This window comes from Ambystoma mexicanum, chromosome 1p (assembly GCF_040938575.1).
Source record: "Ambystoma mexicanum isolate Mex_15411 chromosome 1p, UKY_AmexF1_1, whole genome shotgun sequence".
Taxonomy (NCBI): domain Eukaryota; kingdom Metazoa; phylum Chordata; class Amphibia; order Caudata; family Ambystomatidae; genus Ambystoma; species Ambystoma mexicanum.
Window position 1 is genome coordinate 307769307 of NC_090921.1, and position 18544 is coordinate 307787850.

Genomic DNA, 18544 nt, shown 5'->3' on the forward strand with positions numbered 1-18544 from the left:
GTGCGAGGTAAGTGCAGACAAGTACTGGGAAGGGGGGCTGTAGGGATACAGACACAGTCCCGCAGTGCAGGGGGCGCCAGGGAGGCAGTGCAGGGGAGAGTGGCTTGGCCAAGGACCGAGAACGGTGAATTGCCCAGTTGCAGATTCTGTGCAGTTTCAGTAACTTTAGCAGGGGCGAGGGGGAGAAAAAGCAGAGGCAAAGAGGAAGGTTTTGAGGTGCTTCCGGAACCGGAGATGGTTCTCCTGAAGTTTCAGGGAGGCAGGAAGGCTGTTCCAGAGGGAGGCCCCTGCAGCGGAGAGAGATCTGCCCCCAACTTGTTGTTTGGAGAAGTGGCTGACCCTGAGGGAGTTGTAGGCGGATGAGCAAAGAGCTCGAGAAGGGAGATATTTAGGAAGAGAGAGTTGAAGGTATTTTGGCCCAAGGCCCCAGAAGGCCTTGTGGACAATGCAGAGGGTTTTGAACTTGATCCTGGCAGTCACTGGGAGCCAGTGTAGTGATTTCAGTCCTGGAGAGATACGGTCCCTGGGCTTGAGGCCAAGGACAAGTCTTGCAGTCCTGGTCTGGATGAGTTGCCAAGGGCGGAGAGTAGAGGCAGGCAGATTTAGATAGAGGCTGTTACACTAGTCCAGCTTTGAGAGAACCAGGGCTCTAGAGACAGTGAGCTTCTGGGGGAAGGAGAGGAAAGGAAGGATACCTCTGAGGAGCCCGGTCAAAAAGAGACTATAAAGGAGTCCCCAAGCTTCTGCCAAGTGCTGGGCTGTACCTGGCATAACCACACCAGCTAGAAAGGACTCTGGGGCAGAGGCGTGGACAGGGTAGGGCCTGAGCGGGCAAGGCATAACCCAAATCTGTAAATGCCCACTCAGCAGTGCTGTGTGTGCATTGGCGGATGTCAATGTCACTGTGGTGGCCCCACCTACATTAGCTTCAGGCTACATTTGTTCGTCAATTCTGGCTACGCTTCTGCTTTGGGGTCCCACATATGTTACTGCTGCCGCCTTGCCTACCAATACAGCATGCATAAGGAGCAGAAGAAAGAACTGCAGCAGAAAGGACCTTGCAACACACCTGGCAAAGCTGTCTCCCAAGAAAGTGCTTTATACATGGTTACAGTGCACTGTAAAGAGACTCTTTTGCATATTTTTATAAGGACTTTATTTTCTTTTTAAAGAACTATTCATATTTTTGAAAGGACTATATTTAGTGTTTGTAGTTATGCAGCTTCTTAGGTAAGTCAATAGTGCACATAGGGTCACGTGATTCCCCCTTTTGGTGCACTGGAAGAAAGAAAAAGGTCAATGCCAGCTAAAGAGCCCATGCACCAGCATTTCACTGTCTGCCTTTCCTTTTGTGTGGCAAATTATTGTAACCCAGTTTTTCTTCCCTAGGGGTTTTGGGGAATCCCATCCTAACCTTTGTCCCTTCATCCCACGTCCACTTCCCACAAAAGGCCCCAACATGATTCAGGACCCAGGTAAGCGGGTGTTGCTGGAGACAGCTTAGAGGTGTTTTACGCTTCTTACAAGAAGTGTTACGATGAGTATGGGCATGCCTACCTACACCTGTCTCCCAATATGTGTGTTTAACCATCCCCCTTCTACATAGCTATGCTTCCACACCTGCTGGGAAGGAGAGCTATGGGTCTGTAATTAGAAGTGTTAGTCAGGGTCCATAGAGATTTCTTAAGCCCATGCAGCTGGAAGGGAAAGAGAGGAGGAGGAGCAGGATGAGGAGGAGGAGGAGAAGGAAGAGGGAGAGGAGGCATTGACGAGTTTGCATAGCCCAGCTGGGGCCATTTTTGGGAAGTCATGGATCACCTACGAGCTGAACCATCGAGGTAAAAAGAGTCTCCACTGGCTCCAAAGAGACCAGGGGAAAGTGGAATGGATTGAAGGAGGCGGGTGGCAAACTAGCAACAGAGAGTGGCGCAGCTACAGGTCAACCTCCTGTGTATCAGCTACGCAGAGGGAGGCCCACATGTCTGCAGCTTTTTTTTTTAGAAAAGGCTAAGAGGAGTTTTTCAGCAGTGTGTAAGGGGAGATGTATTATAGGCTTCATAAGGAAAAAGGGGAGATGAGGTCGTGCATGAATTCAAACGTTCCCTCACTTTATAATGATCATGTTGTGTGCTCTTATATAGAGTTTCATGCCAGACCCCTCCAGCTACTAAGCACTCTAATAACAGGAGTTATTATCCAACGTTTGAATGGTACTTGATTTATCGAACTCGGAAGGATACAAGGACAAGGCTGCAGTGATGGGTTGCAGGCTGCTTTCATGTCAGAGTTACCGTATCCAGCCTCGGCGAGCCTTGTTTGCAGGTGGAGGGAACCTCTTGCTTTGCTTTAAAAATCACTCATGATAAAGGGCTAGGAAGGCCAGTTTATTTGGCTCAAAGTAGTATTACCACCACTTGATCCTCAGGGCTGTGGTCGCGGTTGTTCATTTTTTCAGGTGCTCATTAATTCACAGAGTGAATAAGAGACAGAATCAATCGGGACAGTTTTTCTCTAGAAATGTTGTATTTGGTTTAAAACCAGTGAGTCCCATTGAAACCAGGGCCATGTGGACCGCTGCCAGGGTTTATAATGCCAAAGGGACGCAGGCAATGGTTGCACAAGGCTAAGGGCTGCGAGAGTTTGCAGGTTCATCGTCTGGTCCTTTGATTGAGTAGCGCCTCGACAAGAGAAACGATGATTGAAAGTCTTCGCACATTTCCTGAAAGCCTCTCAAAGGCCAGTCATTAGGGATACCAGATGAATGTTAACGTCACTTAAGATAAGAGACAGCTCAGAGATGCAGGGGGGTGGCTGACAATCATGTCCACTTGTTTTACGGGGAAAAGGAGTTGGCACAGAGAAAGAGTAGGGGCAAAGCTTGGTGGGACAAAATCAGATAGGTGGGTACAGGGTGTGACACAGGGCATGGAGAGAGAGAGCGGGTGGGAGATGGGTCACAGAGGAAGAGTGAGACTGTAACACACACACACGCTGCAGCGCACACCAACACCCCCACACACACACACACACAAACCACATCGCACACCAACACACACACACACACACACACACCACTCACGACCACACACACACCCCACATTGCTCACCAACACACACACATACACCACACACACACAATACACACGCACACACCACAAAGCACACACACAACAGACACACCCACAACCATGCCCACACACACCACACACACAACACACACACTACAAACACAACACATACAGACTTCCCCTCCTCCTCCATCAGACCTCCTTGAGGCACGGAAAAATGAGAAAGACAAAATAGAGAAGGAAATAGAGGTGGAAACAGAGAAACATTGAGACTAGGCACAGGAATACAGAGAGCAACATGGCGGCGATAGCTCACAGGAGGGAAGGATTGACAGACAGCTGGGCGAATAGGGAAAGAGACGCTGTAAAGGAGGGAGGGAGAAGAGGGTAGAAAATGAACACAGGGAAAGATTAGCGAGAAAGAAGAGAGGCAGGAACGGAGAGGCAGAAAGACACAAAGGATGAAGGGGCAAATTAGACGGAGAGGAAATGTAGACAGAAAAGGATGGAGATTAAAGGGGAAACTAGCAAGTAGAGAGGCAGAACTGGGAGACAGAAAGGGACTGGAATGTTAGAATGACTGAGACACCACAAAAGAAAGGCGACTGGAGAGAGCGGGAGACAGAGAGGGTAAAAGGGTTGGCTGGACGGCAGACGTCATATGACACATTAATTAACAAATACATATTCTGTGCACAGTGAATGGTGGGCAGGATTAAACAAGGGGTATACACGTGACAAAAAAAAAGCTCAGACAAAACCAACAGGTTTGCCTTTTTTGCCAGAGAAATACATTTGGGTGCGAGCATGTCTTGTGAGGGCAGTTCTTTTAGACTGTTTGAGTGTGAACAGTGCTTTAAATGGAAGAAAAGGAGTGCAGGTACCAGGGGAGTTGCTAGGTCTGGAAAAGACCAGGGGCTAAGCTGATGTTGGAAGTGTTGGGACTGGGGGCTAGCTAGTCTTTTGGCTGTAGCTCCTGAGATTCGATCAGGGGCTACAACCAAAAGATCAGGGGCTATAGCCCCCTTAGCCCCCCCCTAGCAACGCCCCTGGCAGGTACGAGTCTAGACTTCAAGTATGCTGGGGCTCTGCCTGGAGAGTCTCCCGGCGGATCCCAACCAAGGGTCATTGACCCAGTTCATTTAATCACACACTGCCTCTTGTTCTCCAGCGTCATTCTCTTCGTTCTCCACTCGTCTCGCTTCTATGTGTGCCTCGTTCTCTGTGCCCGTTTCTATATTCCCTACTCCCCACACACCCACTTCAGATATGTTTGCACACCCTCTTTATCTTTCTGTGGAGGCTGGCCTCGGGAGAGAGCTCTGCTGGAGCATCTCAGTGTTTCCAACCAACGTCTCAGTATAATGGCTGACTGTTAACTCACTACCTTTAAATTTGATTCTGTTAGCCTAATGCAACCATTTCCCAATGACCCGCATCAATCACAGACTGATTCTGACCGGTTGAGACACCAGTATTGTTATGTATAAAAGATGGCAGGCTATGAAAACTCAATTGGAAGAATCCGAGTGGGCACCACATGGATAAGTGTTTTAGCTCTAATTTAGTTGAATTCTGTGATCATGTCACCAAAAGTGCCTCCTTTGCACTGGAGAATAAACTGACATGTCCATTGCGGCCTGCCTGTTTACACAGTAGCTTGGATGGACCTCTTATGCAAAAGGATAAACATGGTCGATTTAAAGTGCTCAGAAATAATGTCAAGTGACAGTTCCTAGTCCATCTTGCGGTATGGAGTGAGATGGTTCTTCAAACAAGTATTTCATCAGAACAAATTGTTCTCATTTTGGCGACACAGGCAGAAAAAGAACCAGCTGAGTCCAATGCATTTCTGATGAAAAGTCCATCTTCAGAGAAAGCATTCTGCCTGTTCTGATTGGATCTCTGTCCTCAAATATGAACCTGCGGTGGATAGCTGAGGTGCATATTAGCTAGAGGTTCAGTTAAGGCCTCCTTATATGTCCTAATACTCCTCTGGGGAGTATGATTCAAGAGTGTGGAAGCCACAGAGTAGCTGTCACAACTGCCTAGGCTTTGAGAACTCCCAATGCTAACAGGCAATTCACGGTGGGATTACATTATTTGCCAAAGATCACACACTTTGATTAAGCAGTGTATCAGGGATTCCTTCACACAAATTTCCAGTTTGTTATGCATTGTGTTAAGAAAATTTAAATTAGAATATCCATATAAGGTGAGACTTTCTTTTTTGTGTCTCAAACTAGCAGATATCATAGCTGCAAGCTAAGCTTTTAAAGGGGAGTTTTTTTATTCCTCGCTTTCATTGTGTAATAATAAGGAATGTGGAAAGTAACTGTGCAGTGTGTGGGTTTTCAGTCCAAAACATTCCATTGCAACTCCAAAACATTCCATTGTAACTCCAATTAATTAAACATGTATATATTAAAAAAGGCACTCCTAATAGCAAAGAAACATTTAAAAAAAGTAATTGCCCATGATTTCCAAACCAATCCATGCTCCATACGATGCATAACAGGTGAAGCCCACCTAGAGAAATGGTGTTCTGTGCCTAGTGTGTTGCGAGCTCAGGGGCTGCATGTCTGCCTCTCCTTTTGTTCTGCAGGGTGGGCCCTTGGGGTCCAATATGGGCCCTACGGGAGGTGTAGAGAGGAAGGAGAGGGCACTGTTTCCCCCAGTAATGGCTGCAGGAGCTTGCTCCTGGTTTATCATTGCCATAAAGTGAAATGAAAAGCTTTCATCTCTTACTAAGATGCCAAGGAGTGCGTAACAAGCGCGCTCTTCACCTGGGTCGTCGCTTCGACGAGGAGGAATGTTGGAACAACTTGATGAGTGGTGAGAAGCCCAGATGGATTATCACTGTAGTGGGCTTTTTCGAAGGACTTGGCATTCTAAATCGCCCTGAACCCCGGATGTCGACAAAAGGAAAGGAAAAACAATCTTAGACGCTCTGGGGAGGTGGATCTGATCAGGTTTATTTACATAGACAACAGACTGGGAACCAGCCTCTTCTCGCTTCCGTCCATTGTCTTTCGTAGACCTCCTTTCTTCCTTCTTCACTTGACCTTCACTCGGGAATCTTGTAAGCATTGTTTTAGTACAATTGAACCAAGTAAATAAAAAAAAAAATAATAAAAGCTTTCATTTCTTTCAGCTATGAAAGGGGCACGTGCTGCTCAAATGCTTGCTCAAAACAAAAGGTGCAGATACTGAGAGCCGACTGGGAGCCACCAATGTAAAGCACAGACTGTGAAGAACATAGAGTGACTTGTTTTTAGTCTCGGAAAATAGAGAACAGGGTCACCTGGCATGCAATCCTCTTTCTTACTTTACCCTTATTAGCATGTACAATTCGCACTGAAGGGAAGTGGGGCGCGCTGACAACACAGCTCTGCATTAAATTGGACATTACCAGCACTTATGAGCAGGGCTTTCATCTTTTTTACACTCCAGCAGCCAGCACTTTTCCTCAGGGCTAGTATATTCTTAATGGGAAAATGCTGGCACGTGTCAGCAGAGCGGCAAGGCTTTTAATGAGACTGTACTCGCACTTATGAGCAGGGCTTTCATCATGCTGACAGTCCAGTAGCCAGCACTTGTTATCAGGGCTGCTATACTCTTAGTCGGACAGTGAGGGAACGTGTCAGCAGAGCTGCAAAGCTTTTAATGCGCCAGTACCCGCCCTTATGAGCAGGGCTATTATCATGCTGACAGTCCAGTAGCTAGCACTTGTCATCAGGGCTGATATACTCTTATTAGGACAGTGCTGGCATGTCAGCAGAGCTGCAAACCTTGTAATGCGACAGTGCCCACCCTTATAAGCAGGCCTTTCATCTTTCTGACAGTCCAGTAGCTAGCACCTGTCATGATGGGTAGTATTCTCTTAGTGGGACAATGAGGGAATGTGTCAGCAGATCTACAAGGCTTTTAATGAGGCATGAACGACATTTATGAGAAGTGCTTTCATCATGCTGCCAGTCCAGTAGACAGAACCTGTCATCAGGACTGCTATACTCTTAGTGGGACAATGCTGGCACATGTCAGCAGAGCTGCAAGGCTTTTAATGAGATAGCACTGGCACTTATGAGCAAGGGTTTCATCATCCTAACAGTGCAATAGCCAGCACTTGTCATCAGGGCTGCTATACTATTATTGGGACAGTGCTGGCACGTGTCAGCAGAGCTGCAAGGCTTTTAATGAGAAAGTTCCCACCCTTGTGGGCAGGACCTTCATCATGCTGACAGTCCAGTAGACAACACTTGTCATCAGGGCTGCTATACTCTTAGTAGGACAGTGTTGGCACGTGTCAGCAGAGCTGAATGGCATTTAATGGGACAGCACCCACATTGATGAGCCGGGCTTTCATCTTGCAGACAGTCTAGTAGCCAGCACTTGTCATGATGAGTAGTATGCTCTTAGAGGGACAATGATGGAACGTGTCAGCAGAGCTGTACGGCTTGTGATCAGGGCTGCTATACTCTTAGTGGGACTATGCTGGCATATGTCAGCAGAGCTGCAAGTCTTTTTATGCGCCAGTACCCGCCCTTACGAGCAGGGCTTTCATCGTTCTGACAGTCCAGTAGCTAGCATTTGTCATCAGGGCTTCTATACTCTTAGTTGGACAGTGCTGGCATGTGTCAGCAGAGATGTAATGCTTTTAATGGGAAACTACCAGAACCGTTCAGCAGGGCTGCTATGAATGTTAGGTCAATGTTTATTGAGTGCTTTTTCACCACTAATACGTCCTTTTGCTTATATTTCGCAATTAAAACTGTAGATCATGCTAGATTCATCTGGGTGCCCAAAGTGTCGTAATATAAAGTGACCATTAAGAGGTTATTGCAGACTTAATGCTTGCTGGGGGCATATAGTGTGCCCTTATACATAAAGAAAATGAAGGCCAGTCTAGCTATTAGTAATCTGGCATAAAACATTGGCACTAAGAGATTGTTTTCAAATGCACCAATTACCTCCCTATTTAAACCACTTGTGAGCCTCTTTTTCAAGTTGACTCAATGAAACAGTGCAGGGCAGCATTTCTAGAACTACCTGGGCAGTGGAGGACTGTCCTCAACCCACCGTTCCAAACGTATACCGTGATTTCCTCAGGATCACCCAGTTTTGGTCAGGAGGGGAAGCTGGGTTGGTAACACAGGTTCCCTGATTCTAAATTCTATATTTGCTCCTATAGTTTGACACAATAATGAATTGTCAGAGCAAGTAAACTCAACATTACTACACTCACACATGCATGCAGGCACGCATAAACACGCACACACACATACTCTATCCACAAATATATATATATATATTATATGGCCTGCGGTAGCGGCCATGTAGTTATGGTCAAGTTGCTAAACCCATAGGAAGAGCACTTTTTGGGCGCTTATAACTTTGCTCCCCCTAGACGAATCCTCACCAAACTTTGCACAAAAAGTATATGGCCCACTCTAATCTTTTTTTTGCAAAGATTGGTGAGGTTTGGTCAAGGGGGGCAAAGTAATAGGGGGGGTCCCAAAATGTCTTTTTTCCCATAGACATAATGGGAAAAAACTGTGCTCACGTCTACAGCCCAAACCGTTGGGCGGATTTTCACCAAATATGTCGCAGGAGTGGCAGCTTGGTCCCGAAAGCGTGCTTTTGTTAATTTGGTGTAAATCCATCCAGTAGTTTCTTTTAAATGACCAAAACGTAAGGCAAAAAAAGTTGTGCGCTCCGCGGACTCACTTGGGCAGAAAAAATCACTGACTTTCGCGTGGCTAGCAGACAGCCGGATGCGGCTGCTGATCGGGTGGTGAGAAAACGTGAAATGCGTCGGTTTCACTGAAACGCCCGCCATTTAGGATTTGCAGACAATCTCTGGGAATGTGGTGGGGGGTTAGGTTTGGATTGGATATTGCCATAAGAAGCCAAAAAACGGGATGTTTCACCCCCGAAAGTCTGTGATCACTCCAGATGTCCTGGGGCAGTCCTGTGGTGTTTGCGGACACTTTAGATGTCCTAGGACATCTGTTAGGACATCTGTACCTATTTCTGTATTACAGTGTTGGGGAAAAGCAGTTTTTGGATGGCTTATAACTTTTGCGCCACTCAATGAAACTGCATGTAATCGTTCTGCAAAGTTTCGTGGGATTCTGTCAAGAGGGGGCAAAATTAGAGGGGGGTCCCACAATATTGTAAAGGCATATAAATGTGGTATCATTTGACGAATCTGCACAACATTTGGCAAAATGATTTTGGATCTAGATATAAATGGTTTTGTAAAGTTTGGTGGGATTTTCTTAAGAGGGGGTGAAATTAGAGGGGGGGTCTCAACATTTTTAGATGGCTTATAACTTTGTTACTAAAGTGCTTGTGGTAATATGTTCATAGGGTGTTGCAGGCTTCCATGGCAAGGGAAGAGGGGCTGTGTACAAAGTTTTATATATATCAATGAAAAAACTTTGTTAAAGGGACGTTATGGTTAAGTTGCGCTACTAAAACCAATCAAATTCAGTGAAAAAACGTTGTTAAAGGGACGTTATGGTTTCAAGTAAAACTAAAAAACCCCGGAAATTCGCCAGTTATGGTAAGCTAGGCAACCATAACTCGCGCCACCACCGTGCACTGCTAAGAATAACACCCATGACGTCAAAGATGACATCACAAATATGATTGATGACATCACATGTGCATTTAATTTTCATAGGAAGTGAAAATGTGAATGTAATGTTGGCAAAAAAGTGTCAGGGGTCATCTGGAGATGTGTCATGAACTTCATACTTGATTATGCAATGTATTGCTCCAAAGAACATTCCATTGCAATGTTGTTTCTAGAACAGGAACCTACTTATACAGAAACATAGGCATTGGCTGCAGCATACACCATAGAGATGTAATATTTCTAATTTTCCCATTTTGGATAGTAAAACAGTGAATGCCTCTGCATCACACTTTTGCATACTGTAGGTAATAATGCATCACTTACTGCATACTTGTACTACTACACACAGCACATTAAGAGACCACAATGTCTACAAATATGGGGCTTATACAGGGAGAGTAAAGTAAGTAAACAAGGGTCAGTATCATGAGCCACTGTGTATAACCAACATGATTATCTTTACGCATAGAAATGATTGCTGTGTTTCAGGCCTACTTCTTCCCCTATGTATGTGCATCATAAGATGCAATTGAATTCTAAGGAAAGTACTGTAAGAACATGTGAGAATAGCAATGTCTACAAATGTAATACCTTAATATCTAATGTAGCACCGTAGCAAGTACCTTCAAGTACCGCTTGGCAGCTGGACTCTGTTCTTCCTTTTTGGATAAAGACTCTTTCTCATAAGGACTTGCTATAAACTGCATTGTGCCCATCAGGCACATCAGGCACTGCTTTGTACAACGGGAACGCCCACCTTTAAGGCATGTATAAATACAGCAAGGCGCGCACACCTCGCGCGCGCACCGTAGCAAGTACCTTCAAGTACCGCTTGTCCGCTGGACTCTGTCCTTCCTTTTTGGATAAAGACTCTTTCTCATAAGGACTAGCTATAAACTGTATTGCCCATCAGGCACTGCTTTGTACAACGGGAACGCCCACCTTTAAGGCGTGTATAAATACAGCACCGTATCAAGTACCTTCAAGTACCGCTTGGCCGCTTAGCCGCAAAGCTGTGGCGCTGCAGTAGAGAAATATAACCTTTAATACTTGCAACAATTCTAATGCTTTCCTTTATTTGATTCCATCACGTTAGGCTAATTTTATGTAACACTCGTGCTCTCGCGACCGCTTGCAAGCAATTAGTCAAGTGAAAATAACACTCCTGCATGGGTAGCAGAACACTGAAGTCTGGTTGTCTCTCATGCGTACTTATACACTTAAGTCTAACATGCCTGAGATACCTGAGCTCCCATTAACCCCCAGGAGTAATCCCTCCAAATCTGCTGGAAAACCAAAACGCTTACGCCTGTGCCAAAAACTCCTCTTTCCAATCAAGATATACGTACTTTCTGTGCCTTACCGAAAGGTAACGATCAAGTTTCCGCCCCCGACTCTATGAGAACGGATGGACCTTGCAGCTCCAATACAGAAAATCTACAACAGCTGCAAAGTAAGGAACAGGTTCCCGCTACTGATTCTAGGAGGACGGAGGAGGAATCACTCAGCTCCACTACACAAAATCCACAACAGCTGCAGAGTAAAGAAAAGGCATCCACCTCTGCTGTTATGGGAATGGAGGGATTTCCCGAATCTAATCTAGAAAATATACAATACCCGCAAGACAAGGAACAAGATCTCGCACACAACTCTTTCCGACCGGGGAGTCTTCTTAACCTCAACATAGAAAATACACACCAGCTACAAAGCAAGGAACAAACTGTCTCAGACAATACTATATTACAAACAGTAAAATACCCTTGCCTGAATCAAAAATCGATGGTACAGCTATCTTTTGTAGCTGAAGAAGTGGAGAATGATGACGTTTTTCCAAACATATCAATGGGAAAGTATTGCGAACCTGAATTCATCGCAAGTGCCAATATCACCTGACTATCGAGCTCCTTGCTCAATGGATTCCAGCGCATCGCTTGTGGCTTCCTTTATCCAACCGACTCCAAGACGTCGACTCACAACTACAGAACCTTCAGCTATATCCACTAATAATGGTCTACTCGAAATCACTCTAACAGCATTAAATACAACGATTAGAGGTCTCCATAGGATGTTTGAATCGCTTGAACAAAAAGTAGTTCACCAATCTGTGCAAATTGAAGAAATCGCTACTTGGATAAAGTCACATTCTCATGTGATGAGCTCGCAGGATTCCAACAGAGACCAAAATACAAGCATAAAAGACAAACATCCACAGACAGTACCAACAGACTTTACATCGGCAGTACCCACCTTTTCTCAAATAATACGTTCCGTGGAAAGCCCCATTCCTGCTAACACTGAGCCTAATTCTTCATGGATCAGCATGGATAAACTGCCATCCAGCCCGCAATAATCGCCGGTGGTGGAAACATATGATGTCTTCAGTAAACAAGCCCATCAAATGAATCACCCGAGACATCTTATCTCGAAACCACGTCTAATAGCCTCTAAATCAAGGCGTATAGCGAAGGTGAAATCACGACTCCCAACGATTGATCTCACTCAAAAACCTACACCTGAAATTACTCAAGCGATTGCTAATAAACAATTGGTGGACACAACAAGTCAAACTTATGCACCGTCAAGTGAAACGCAATTGACAAGTGTACTTACTGTGGCACCGATTCAAACGCCAACTTCAACAAGTCAAGTCATAAAGGCGCACCGCGAGATTCAAACTGTGAACTTTGCAGAACAAACTGGAAGTCACTCATCGTTGAATGCCTTGGTGACGCTCTCAGAAGAAACAGGGGAATCCCAGTCCGGCACAACTGCACCGCTAAGGAATGTCACGACAAATTAAAACCTAAGTGCTCCATCACAGCCGAGAGCCTCACCAAAGAAAGCGACAAACCGAACCTACATCACTGAATGCTCGGATCAAATTAAAGCAGCAGTTGATGAATATTTATCTCAACGCCTGAACAACTGTAATATGGCTAACATCGTGAAGGAAGCAAATCGGGAAAATCACAAAAATATACAACAAACAGCACAATTTCCAACTTTTAATCATGAGGCACAAGCAGTACAGCAATACCTTTTGAATTCTAAGTTTTTGACTGTCAGTGAATAAACTCACCTGGCCTACATATGTCAGTGAACCGAAAAAGAAGGGGCTAGACATGTGATGTTATCAGTGATGTCATCAATCATATTTGTGATGTCATCTTTGATGCCATGGGTGTTATTCTTAGCAGTGCACGGTGGTGGCACGGGTTATGCTTGCTTAGCTTACCATAACTGGCGAATTTCAGGGGTTTTTCGGTTTTACTTGTAACCATTATGTCCCTTTAACAAAGTTTTTTCACTGAATTTGATAGGTTTTTAGTAGCGCAACTTAACCATAACGTCCGTTTAACAACGTGTTTTCACTGAATTTGATAGGTTTTTAGTTGTGCAACTTAACCATAAAGTGCCTTTAACAAAGTTAATTTGAATTTCATAGGTTTTCATTAGTGCAACTTAACCATAACGTCCCCTTAACAAAGTTTTTTCATTGAATGTCATAGGTATTTATTAGTGCAACTTAACCATAATGTCCCCTATGAATTTCATAGGTTTTCATGAGTCTACCTTAACCATAACGTCCCTTTAACAAAGTTTTTTCTGTGAATTTCGTAGGTTTTTATTAGTGCAACTTAACCATAACGTCTACAAACATCTGACTTCATTGCAGACCTCATGGACAGTGCCACATGACCATATGCTGGCGCGCGGCATGATGATGGGCCTCATTAGGACCCAGGCGGATTTCGCGGTGCTAAATGCACCGCGAAGCATGGCGGAAAGCCGCCGATAGCGCCATGGGGGTTGGCGGATTTACCGCCCCATTCCGACCTTGGCGGGGCGGTAAATCCCCAATCCCCATTCTGCCCTTCCCCATTCCCATTTTTGCCCCATAGGGTATAATGGGAGTGGGGAAGGAGTTAATTACGCCACCGTAAAATACGGTGGCGTAATTAACAACGAGGTCCCGTAGCGCCATGGTTTTCTCCGCCTGGTAAAACCAGGCGGAAAAGGCCGCCATGGCGCTACGGGAACTCGTAGTATGGCGGAGAGGTACGCCATGCACTACGCTGGCGTAAAACCCTCTCCGCCAGGGTCCTAATGAGGCCCGATGTGTCCGAGAACCCGCCACACTTCACGATAAGATCCGTGCTTCGTGGACAGTTAGGAGCTGCATTTTCTACTGATCTAGGAACTTTCAACTTCAAAATTTCCCTTGCACAGCTCCAACACCTATTCCTACTCATCCATTAAAAATCTTGTACACAGTACATACTTTTAGCAAAATTGCTATTTATCTTAAAAAGGAATCAGCTAATTTCATCCCTCCTTCCCAAGAGACACCACCACTGCTGTAATCAAGGAGCATGAGAAACACTGTCCCCTACCTTAGAAATAACATACGCGCAGCATTTTCCCCTGTCGACCTGCCCCTCCATATTAGTGTTTTGTGCCTCTTCTCTCATTTCCCTCCCCACCTTTCGTTCTAAGCTCTCCTGCCAAAAAAAATGCATCCAAAAACAATTAATGAAATGTTCCTTTAGGAACCACCTTTCACAGTTAAAAAATAGAATTAAAAAAAACGTATAGACTCCATCTACTTTATTTTTCTCAGTAAAGTACATAGGGCCTCATTACACGGATGGCGGAGAACCATGGCGCTATTAGCGCCATGGTTCATGCCGGTAAAATACCGGCACCGCCCTGGTGGAAAGGGGAATTACCGCCGCATTCCAAGGTGGGGGGGCAGTAATTCCCCCTTCCACCATTGCCCTTCCCCATTCCCATTTTTGCCCCATAGGGCTCAATGGGAATGGGGAAGGCGCTAATTACGGTACCGCAAATTGCGGTACCGTAATTAGCTCCCTGGGTCCTTTCGCGGGTTGGTTTTTAACGCCTGCAGAAAGCAGGCGTTAAATCCCCCAACCCGCAAAGGGACCTCGTAGTAAGGCGGTAAGGATTTACCGGTACCGGTATTTTACCGGTAAATCCTTACCGCCATCCGTGTAATGATGCCCATCTTAATAAGATTTTCCAACATTTCCATTTGCATTTTGTGTTATGCTAATGGCTATATTGTGACGTTTATCCCCCGTTCCAGACGATACCGGCCTGGCAGCCCAAGTTATCAGCCCAAGCGAAGCGAGGGGGGATAACGAGGTTCTGGACCATTATCCCCCCATTCCAGCCCTTGTAATGGGGGATGAAGGCCATTAGCACCCTTGGTTCCCAAAGTGGGAACCCGGGGTGCTAAAAAAGGCTTTTTCTTCCTACACCGTTACACCTGCAGCGTCCCGGTGTAGGAAGGAAAATCCTTTTCCAAGATGGCCACCATGGAAATGGAAGGAAGGGTTCCGTACAGGGCCCCTCTTCGCTTACCATGGCAGCATGCAGAAGGCGAAAAGAGAACCCTATGACCAGATTACCACAAGCACATTTTTCTTCCCTTTCAAGCCTATCCCAATTTCAAATAACTTTACCACAAAGCCAGTCCCAGGTGGACATGGCCACTTTAACCCCATGTGTTGTCCCTCGTGGTCATGGCCAGTAGCCTGATTGTCCGGATCATGACCTTATTCTATGACCCGGACAATCTGGCCACTGCCCATGGCCACATGCTACACCTCAGTTACCAAAGGTAAATCATTATTTTTTGTGCCTACATTATGACACTTGTCAAAAAACAAAATCCATTCAGACTTTACAAAAACATGTATATCTAAATCTATAATCTTTTTGCAAACCTTTGTGTAGATTTGTCAAATGGCACCACATTTATAAGCCTTTATATTATATTGGAATCCCCCTCTAATTTTGCCCCCATGACAAAATCCCACCAAACTTTGCAAAACATTAATATCTAGTTCTATTATCAGTTTGCCAAATTAAGTGTACATTCGTCAAATGGCACCTCATTTATAAACCTTTACATTATTTTGAGGCCCCCTCTCTAATTTTGCCCCCTCTTGACAGTATATCACCAAACTTTGCAAACACATTCGGAATCAGGGCGGGAATATAACTGCAGAATTTTATGCGGTTTCATTGAGTGGTGCCAAAGTTACATACCATCCAAAAACTGCCCCCAAACATCTGAAGTGTCCCCGATCTTCTCAGGACCTGTTCGCGAACAACCGGACTGTTCGCAGACTTTTACAGCAAAAAACACCAATTCTTTTGCTTCTTGCAGCCATATTCCATCCCATCCTCATCACCCCTCACCTCCCCAGAGATTATTTGATAAGTTTGACAGGTGCAATATTTTGTGTTTATTCATATTTTTTTACTGCGATGTCTGCAGACACCTACCGATGTCCACCAATCCAAGATGGCAGGCGTTTCCAAAAACCTGACACACCTCACGCTTCACACCAACCAATCAGCAAACACGTTGACGCAAGTCTATTAGACAATCAGTGTCCTGTCCGTGGAGCGAACAGGGAAGTGTGTCCACGGACTTTGCCCCCCCTTGACCAAACCTCACTAAACTTTGCATAATCATTCAGAGTAGGCTATATACTTTTTTTGCTAAGTCTGGTGAGAATTCGTACAGGGGGAGCGAAGTTATAAGCCACCCAAAAAGTGCTCTTCCTATAGGTTTAGCAACTTAACCATAACTACTTGGCCGCTACTGCAGGACATGTAATAATATACCTTGTGCACTAGTAGAAAGGATTGCTATCACATTCCTTGTTAAAGCCGAGGACAGGACGCAACATATTTTCCATTTGTTTGTGTTTATTTGTATTGATTGTTAGTGTTGTCCATTGGAGACTCAGGCATCAGTGGTGCTCTCAAACCTACATAGTGGTAAAGTGTTAGTCCACTTTCTGACTTTTCTGTGATGGATCTGTTGCTCAGTCGCAAGTGAAGTTAAAATGGCAGGGTGAGGACACTGTGTAGCCTGTGTTGTACACTCTATAGACGGCCATGTATGAAGTCACACTGCAGTATATATTTATTTATTAACTTTTGGTTTATAATTTAAAACTTACAGCTATTTATCAAGAGAATGCATGACATAACCATGATAATAGATATCTGATAAAATTCAGTAAAAAGTAAACAGGCCCCTGCTTAGAAATCAAAAAGAAAAGAAAAAATCACTCATCGTCAGGGGAGTGGGGTTCATGGCTCCCACCATTCCATTCCAAAAGACAACGAGAGAAGAAGAAATCAAAAACTAACAACAACATAAAAAAGAAAGGAAACCCAAAAAGTTACTAATAGGCAGCAAGCATTCACTGGCTAAAGGTCTTAATTTGTTTCCAAAACCAGAAATACTTCCTTCAGAAATGACAACAGCGCCAGTGTCAATGAAACTTGCTCCCCTTGCAGTATAACAGACCACCATTCGGCGGAGCTCAGAGTTGTACAATGCATACATTATTTGCCCAACCACCTTGTTCTTTGAAGTTTCATCTCGGAACATTCCATATTCAGTGGAACAGTGTTTCTAGCTTTGTTTCACATAATCGGCATTCGTATTTCCTGATGTTTACAGCCTTTCTCACTTCTGTAATCTTTCGTGTTGGCATTAGGTTTAGTCGGAATCATAAAAATGTACTTCTGAGGAATGCATTTGGCAATGTTTACAAGTATCCTGGAATCTTTCCTCTTGGTCTATGTTCCAAGCCTTTGTGGGCCCCCCACCAAAAATATTGCCGTACATATGGTTGTTTGTCTTGCCATAAGTGATATTTTTGGGGCGGATAATTTGTGGGGCCAGGGGTTGCGGGGATGTCCCCCGCACATTTAAAATAATGCAGGGGTTGCTGGGGTGTCCCCCGCGGGTCCATGGCTCAATATCGCCGAATAAATATGGCAATATTATTGTATCGCAATATTTTTGCTGGGATATTAACACATGGAACCAGATTAGGTCGTCCGCATAAAGCAAACGACTAACTGGCTCCTCTGCGACTCTAGGTTGAAAACTTCTGATGTCATTAAAGGCTGTGGAGACATCTGAGAGGAATTGGTTGAATAATGCTGGAGCCATGGGGTTGCCAGTCAATTTGTCGAAAAAAATTGGTCGACCAGACAAATGGTCTAAGCAAATTGGTCGAAAACCATTTCGTCGAAATTTTTTTTTTTCTATTTAACCCTTTATTTATTTATTTTTTTGGGGGGTCCCCCCCAACCCCCCTTTTTTGCCTTAAAAAACCTTTTTTTGCCTAAACGAACACCCAAAAGAAATTATATAATTTAAAAAAAAAATTCGACGAAATGGTTTTCGACGAAATTGCGTCGACCAAATGTCATTCGACCAATTTGAGGTCGACGAATTGACTGGACACCAGCCATGGTACACCTCTGTATCAGCCCTTTAGAAGTTTCGATGGGTTTCCGAGAGATTGACGGTCCAGTCCAATCTGACTTGTAAGATGGTATTTGAATGCAAGGTAGTCAATACTTCTCTAACATCCCGGGGGAAGTTCTTATTGTTTTAGCTTCATCCAAAGTTTCTCTCTTTCAATAGTGTCGAATGCCTGGGCGAGATCGACTGAGGCTAAGTAAACTTTACCCTTTGGCTTCTTCTTGACTGTTGCTTTTATCAACCTGATTATGAACAGATTTTGTGAAGTTCCTATGCCTTTAAGGAATTCTGCCTGCCACTTATCAAATCTACCCGTATTCTGACTTCACTCATTAAAAGCTCTCCGAAGGAGAGCTCCAAAAATCTTGCCCATCACATCAAGAAGGGCGATAGGCCTATAATTCCGAGGATCTGACCTGTCGCCCTTCTTAAATATTGGATCAATGATGGATGAACACCATGATTTTGGTATCCTGTTAGTGCTTTTGATTTCCTTAAACAAGTCGT

The 18544-nt window shown here is 44.7% G+C and overlaps 1 protein-coding gene across 1 annotated transcript in view; it reads right to left on the reverse strand.

Moving 5' to 3' along the window:
* Positions 1 to 18544, reverse strand: part of KISS1R (KISS1 receptor) — a 739185-nt gene that overhangs the window by 464105 nt on the left and 256536 nt on the right. The gene's annotated exons all lie outside the window — the stretch shown is intronic.